Consider the following 7683-nt stretch of genomic DNA (forward strand, 5'->3'; position numbering starts at 1 on the left):
TAGAGATGGTCTGACCCGAGTGCGTTGGAAACAGAGAGGTCTATTTTATGTTGGGATGTGATAAATGTAATGTCAGACCCTGGCGGTGATTTAGAAGCCATTAAAACATCCTAATAAATTACAGCATAGCCGAAGGGTCTTCTGACCAAATGTGCATCAGAATAATGGCTATCATGGCAGCTCTGAGAGATAGATGGATTGTGAACGGCAAGAGGAGCTATATCAGGCCAGTCCAGATAACACTGATAAAGAGAGAGATTTGTTTTTTGTGTCTCCTCATGGAAGTAATGGGGATACCTTTTGCCCAGTAGTGTTGTCTGTGGCTGTCAGTTGGCCGGAAAGTCAGATTAACTTTTGTGTGTTTTATTAGGTAATGATTTGGAACTCCTTCATCCCTTAACCTACATTCAGGCCTTGATTTTTTTTTAGTCAAGTGAAAAGAGCAGAGTAAATGAAAAAAAGGGTGATAATGGTCCGGGCTCACGCTCAAGACAGAGGGTGTTTCTCCTGGGGATTTAGAGCTGTGAATATAGAGAAAAAGTCTAAATTCAAGATTAGACCCTCTGCATGTTTCGTTTGTTTGGTTCTGATTATGCTGGCATTTAGGTGTCTGAAGGATGTAAGGTCAGTGTGTGTGTTTTGTTTATTTGTTTGTTTTCCTGGTCACACTATTGTTTGTGTGTTCCCTCTGATGTTCTTGTTGACGGTCACAATATATCTGCTTGTGTTTACAGGGGCGCTAAGCCTTCTTGGCTTATGTGAAATAAACATTTAAAAGCAGGAGAAAGGTAACATGTACACACACACACATACACACACACATGCACACACACATACACATATACACCGGTTGATTTATGTGACTTGTCTGGAGATCATTTTTGTAAGTGTGAGTATGGTGGGTTTGTTTTCTTTTAGCGGATTTTATGTTTTGTGAACTGAATGTTTTTAATACATAAAAAGATCAAGTGTTGCAGAAAGGAAATCTTAATGACATCTCAGTCATTCAGTGATCACAAGCATCACAAGGACACAAGCATCAGTACTGGTTATTTTAATTCCTTCCAATAATAGAAACAGTCAAATGAAATTTTTGAAGAAAACAGACTCCCAGCAAATTTTCAAACAGCATACTAAGTACGTATATGCATTACATATGTGGGAAGTTTCAGTCACATCCAGTGCATCTGCAGTGGTACATTCTCACAAAGGTTAAGGGTCATACTAGGACTCTATGTAGACCGATTCCCCAAATTCTCTTACATATTTGAAAATATTCAAATGGAAAAAAATAAACCCATATTCCAATACCTCATTTCCAATGAGGTATTCCAAATACCTTGACCTAATATGCACTCTGTAAGCAATGGATTAAATGTAGAGAGCTTACATTAATGTACAGAGGTCATACCACAATGGATAAAATGTTTCAGATCATGAAGAATGGTAACATGACAAAAATGACTTTGTTTGATTTTTAAAAACTGGTTAAATAGTTAAAATGAGCTTCAGTATCTGGGACAATGAGTCACAGCTTCCAGAAAAATCAGAGAACACTTGATCTTTGTTTTGATACTGCTGTATTAATAACAATGATTTTCATCTCTGTGAGATGAACAGTTTATTTCGAAAAAGTTTTCATATTGAAAAGCTCTCAGCTCATCTTGTATATTAACATTGTGCATGTTCATATTTGGGTTTTGTGTGTAAGTTTTCTTAAAAAAAAAAACAACAAACAATAAAAACTATTAACTGGAGATTTCTCCAGAACATCCAACTCCTGAGTCTCGAGCAGCTATGTGTTACAACAAAATCTTGATTCTTTTCTTAATAACAACACAGTCATTACTTTCATAACAGGAGAATTATTGTTTTACAAAGAGATTTCCTTCCACCAGTTAGTGGACAAGTGATGCATTCTGCCCCCTCAAATTTAGAGATTGCACTTTTGAAAAACAAACTTAGATGTGAGCTTTTTTAAACAAGATTTTTGAGCACTGAGAGAGAAGTGATAAGAATATTGATCCAAAATGTTTCTATTAACCAATTTTAATCAGTTTAAATAAGACTTTCTTGTGTTGTGGTGTTGTGTAAACTCATGTAATGAATTATGATGTTGTATTACATGACAGTGTGTCATTTTGTGTTACATACTGTTAATGAGATTTATGGAGAGTGACACAGAATCTTCTAGCAATATGATGGAATTAGTATTCCTGACTTAAAGAAACCAGGATGGTTTATAACTCAACCTGCGTTTAAGGAAATACAATGGTTTAAAACAAGTAAAAACTGAGATGGGGGGGGGGGGGGGCTTCTTTCTGTACAAATATAGATCGTCTATGAAACTATAATTAAATGTGAAAGGCATGTTGAAATGCTATTGGTGGTCTGGATAAACCATGTGAAAGACTTTTGATTAGGGTTTATTTATTTATTTATTTATTTATCTGTACTGAGTGAGATCAATTTGTACTATGAAACAGCACTCTTTAGGCACAACACCTTTCAAATTTCTGTTACTTTTTTTTCCCCCTTAACATTGTGGAAGCAACAGCACAGTACAGAATATCCAAGTGAAGCTACAATTGGGAAAAAAGCAACTTTTTTTGACCAATGCATGTATTGTTGCAGCACCATCATCAGGACACAATGAGCAGGCATATGAATCATCATTGGTAGAACAGGTTTTAATCAGTGTAGCAGGCTGAAGTGGTGTAAACAGAGCTATTATGAAGCTCAGGCAACGCACTCAAGATTAACCAAGAACAGGCCTGCAGAGAACTCTTCATCACGGCCTTTGCCAAGGCTATGCAGACCGGGCCACGCTTTGTTTCGGTACAGATCAATTCAGTACTGCTCATTTAGATGAAATTCAGGTTAATAAAGTTCTTTTTGATTTCATTCAGTTTGATTCAACTAATTTCATTCATTGTGAACCAATGGCCATTTACTGCTTTTTATGCTTCCAGTTGAACTGGATCTCTGCTCATTTCTAGAACTTCAGAGTAGAACAAAATAACCCAAACGTAGATTGCAAGGCACAGTCTGTTTTATGTATGTTCTGGGTGAGCAGTGTTTTGGGTGATTTTCTGTCTGTATCGTGGCTTTGAGATAGTGATTGGTTTTGGCTGTGATTCATGTGATTTCTGGCCAACAGTTCCTCTCAGAATTGCTCTTATGGCTGTTGGCTGAGCAGAGGAGAGATGAATGGCGGTCAGCCCGTGGTGAGTCTGTGATGAAATGTCCATCTTAGTCACATAAATCCTTACTGAGTGAGGGAGTAAAACAGGGCATTGGGCAAAACAAACACAGACTTCTGCTGTACAGACGAACTCCTTACATCAGCCAAAAAAAAAGAAGCCCTTGGGTTCCAAAACCCATTTTTTTCAAACTGTGCTTTAGTTTCTGCTTATATTTTGTGTACATGCATCGATTGATTTTCCATCATGAAGCTATGTAAGATATAAAAGAGAACTGAATTTCTCCTGGTAGTGAATTAGAAAATAATAATGTTCTATTTTTCACTGGAACAACCTAAAAAGAGATACTGTAGAAGACATTGCCTGGGGGAGCTACTGAAGGGTGTGTTTAAATGTTAAAGTGAAAACAAACTCTCATGCTGAATGGCATTTCAGTAAATCTTAAAGATCGATATTTCGTTGCAGTATTTTACTGCCTCCCAGAGCAGAGGTAAAGGTGACTTAAAGAGGAAAAGTCAGCAGTCTTTGTGAACCTATTAGGCGGTGAAATTTTCCAATTAAAAATGTCTCCTTGGCCATAAACGAAATGATCAATGCCTTGAACACAACTGCTGTTGTGCATATTTCCATAAACCATTCATTTAAGTCCATTTTCCCAAACAAATTAGCTGTCTGCATTTCCTACTGAAATGCATTGGGATTTTCGCATAGTATTGTTTGTGTGTGTGTGTGTGTGCATGTGTGTGTGTGTGTGTGTGTGTGTGTGTGTGTGTGTTTGGTAGCTGCTCCAATAAATGAGTATAGGACTCAATAAGTAGGTAAATGAACACTGGAGAAGCATGTGTTGTTAATGATTATATTGACAGGCAAAATTCTCAGTAGCAATGACTTGCTGAAATATAGGACAATTAGTCTCAGCTCTTTTATTCAAAGGACCCAGTCTGAGTTTGTAAACCCAGCTCTTATTATTTAATCTTACCCTCTGAGATTAAATGAATCATGAAATCATGAAATTGTCATGGACATGTACATGACAGAGTAAATTCCACCAAAAAAGATAGAAAGAGAGGGGTTGTAGAGAACAGATCATAGTGTGAAACAAAGGACATCTTCTCAGAAGAAAATGATCATTTTCATTGATGATAGCGTCCTTCTCAAAGATCTTTAATAAATGTTCTTCAGGAAACAATGATCAGCTCTCTTCTTTGTCTTAACTATTTTCTGGTTCCGTTTCTGAAAGGCTAACTTTTATTATTTTCTTGATGCTTTCTCCTTCATTATCAGAACAAATCAAATACTTTTAATCTTTCTTTTTGTCATATCAGATGAAGTAAATCATAGGACAATAATCTCATTTAATGAAATACTGCTAAGATGAAACAGCAGAGGTTTGAGGTGTAGATTCCAGTAATAAGGTCGCGTACTGGACTGTGAGTGGGGCCTATTTATTGGACACTAAAACATGCACACCCTGTCTACTTCTTTCAGTTTGCTTGCTTTCAGTAGTATAAAAAGGGCATTGTGTTATCAGTCGAAGACAGGACGGTATAGTTCCTCTTGTTCTTGGCCTTTGATGGAGAAGCTGAAGAAGTTTTGTAATTAGTGAGCTATGAATGGGGACCCACAGTACAGTGAGAATGAGGAGATATGTCAATAATAATTATGTCTGATCTCTCTCTTCCTCTCTCTCTCTCTCTCTCTCTCTCTCTCTCTCCCTCTCTCTCCCTCTCTCTCTCTCTCTCTCTCTCTCTCTCTCTCTCTCTCTCTCACACTTTCATTCTCAAAACATGAGATCAGTAAGAGTTGTTAGGGAGCTTGGCAGACGTGTTGAGTTAACATTGGCGCTAAACTCGCCTCAGATGCTATAATTCTATTTGCCTCACACTCGATTCTTTATTATTGGCATACTGTCTAACTTCAGTAGCCCTGGTCTCTCTGGAACAGGATGCAGTTTATTGCTTTTCTGAGTTCAGTTCAATAAGGTGAGATTTAGATCAGGAGCAGAAGCGACACTAAAGGCCCCAGCTGGTCATAGACTAATGAATGTATCTTGTCTCATCTGGAAGGCTCAGACTGCAGTTCCAAAGCAGTGAAGAGACTTACAGTCATCACTTTCACCATTACACAGAACAAAACGGGCAGTCAGCTACACAACCCTTTTGTTTGTACCCTTACATTATAACTCCCAGAAATCAAGTTCAAGTGATTGCAAGTTTGTTCTCTCTTGAAAAAGCAATGAAGGACAGCTAAGGGTCCAGAAGCAGAAGAGAAGGTGAATCCTGTTGATGTTAAATTCAGTGATCTCAGCATTGGTGACAGGAGCAGTGTCTACACACTGCTGCACAAACCCCGTGAAAATGCTATCACTATTTTGCTTCTTTTTTTTGTGCTATTTTTTTTATCCTTTCAAGCCTCAGAAAGAATAGAAATTCAGATGTAAAAACAATAATCATTCCAGTAACTAAATGCTTTCATGGAACAATGAAAGCATAGCACATTGAGTGTAGCACAGCACATGACCACAGTGTTTTTTTGGGAAACAGATTGGTGTGATTTCCTTTGTAGACCTAGTCCTCGTTCACAGGGCCTTACGGGACCATGTTTTCTGTATTCAAGACCCAATTCACTACATGTAATAAGAAGATTGAATATTCCAGCACGGTGCTTCACTTTATTTCTTTGCCATTTTAGAAAATTCTCTCTTCTCTTAAGATCACTCTGTACACATACCAGTCACATTTCAGCTTTATCAACACAACTATCTATTCAGAGCAGACAGCAGCACAGAGGAACAAAACACACACACACACACACACACACACACATTCCTAATGTCAAGATCTGTATTAGAAATGTCAAATATTTGTAGTGTGTAGAGCTTTTCAGGCAAGGTCAGATACATATTGAGGGAATTTAAATCAACATTAAAGAGTGTGCTGTGGTGGATGTATTTTTTTTCATTATTAATATACTTATTTTGGTAAGCATTTCTCTGCATAGCAACTGTTACCATGCATCATAATTCTGAAGGCATGTGGTTGAATGAGGGGAAGCTGGAGTTCGTGTTATGAAGCATGAATGGTCTCTATAGTGTTTTTAATGTGATACTTTCTGCTAAGACCCACACATTCATTCTGACACATAAAAAACACCCGAGCATCTCTTTTAATTGGGCCGTGTGACAACCTGCTGATAATTATGCAAAAGATACTTGTCAAAATTGTTTCTCATGATTATAAGTGGGAGAGACATCATCCCTTTGCTGGATTTTTTAGTTTGAAACAGAAGGGATTTGCAAGGTAGACTTGAATATAAATTCCTACAATCCTACAAAACTCCTGTAATTCTACAGACAGAATTTAGAAGACTAGAATGAACAATGACACAGTGTTCAAAAACTATCCAAAATGCTATAAACTCTGAAATGGAATAAGAACAAAATCTGAATGCCTAGTCTGCCAAGAAAAGGACATAGTTCAACCAACAGCATTCTACAATGATGTCTTGGCAGTCGTGCAGTCTTCTGATGTTTTAAGTTTATATCTCTGCCATATTTCTCTGCCTACTGTCCTGCTCTAAAATTACAGATCTTTGTAGCTAAATGGAGTGATTGGATAAGTTTGATATATGTGCTGATTAAAAATGATGGGCATCAGTAATATCAACAGATATCATCTTTGTAGGTAAAAAATGAACAAAAAGAAATATTGTCACTTTTCCAGCTCTTCCTTTCTGCCTTGAAAAAAATAATAATAACAGTCTGTTGGCAGTCATTCAGAGCTGGCCCTGTCTGCGTAATACAGTAATGAGTGAAACTGGGAAGGGAAGAAGATAGGAGACCAAGCCAGAGGATGCAGAGAGCCTTTTTAAAAGGCAGTCGGAGAAACCAAGGGGGTCGATGCAATCAATGCATGGCCCAATGCAATCACAAACAAGCAGGCTTCCACTGCATGCTTTTTAAACATCAGGGATGGTTTTTATGATTACCAACACTGACAAACGCAGTGACAGCCTGCTGCTCTGTTCGCCTTCAGCAAGCTCTCAACAACAAACACACGCCATGAAGATCTGTATGACTCTTTCTCTCACTGTGTGTGTGTGTGTGTGTGTGTGTGTGTGTGTGTGTGTGTGTGTGTGTGTGCACGGGTGTGTATAAGCGTAAGGGCCTTAAGCTCAATGCAGAACATAAACTTTGTTGCTCGCTGAAGTGTGATTTCCTCTTAAGATACGGTGTGGAAATCCAACATTGCATTTATTTGTTTTGTTGTTTGTGAATTTCATTTTATTTCCATTTCCATTTGCTCATTTTTAGACGTAGTGACTTGTAATTTTTATGTAGTGAGAGGGCCAATGTCTCGAAATGAACACAGGAGTGAATGTCTTCCTTAAAGGCACAGTAGCAGAGAACCACTCAAGCTCAAGATGCAAACACACCAACTCTCTGGTGGTAGACTGTCAAAGGATGGTTCAGCTCAAGGAG

This window comes from Chanos chanos, chromosome 3 (assembly GCF_902362185.1).
Source record: "Chanos chanos chromosome 3, fChaCha1.1, whole genome shotgun sequence".
Lineage (NCBI taxonomy): Eukaryota > Metazoa > Chordata > Actinopteri > Gonorynchiformes > Chanidae > Chanos > Chanos chanos.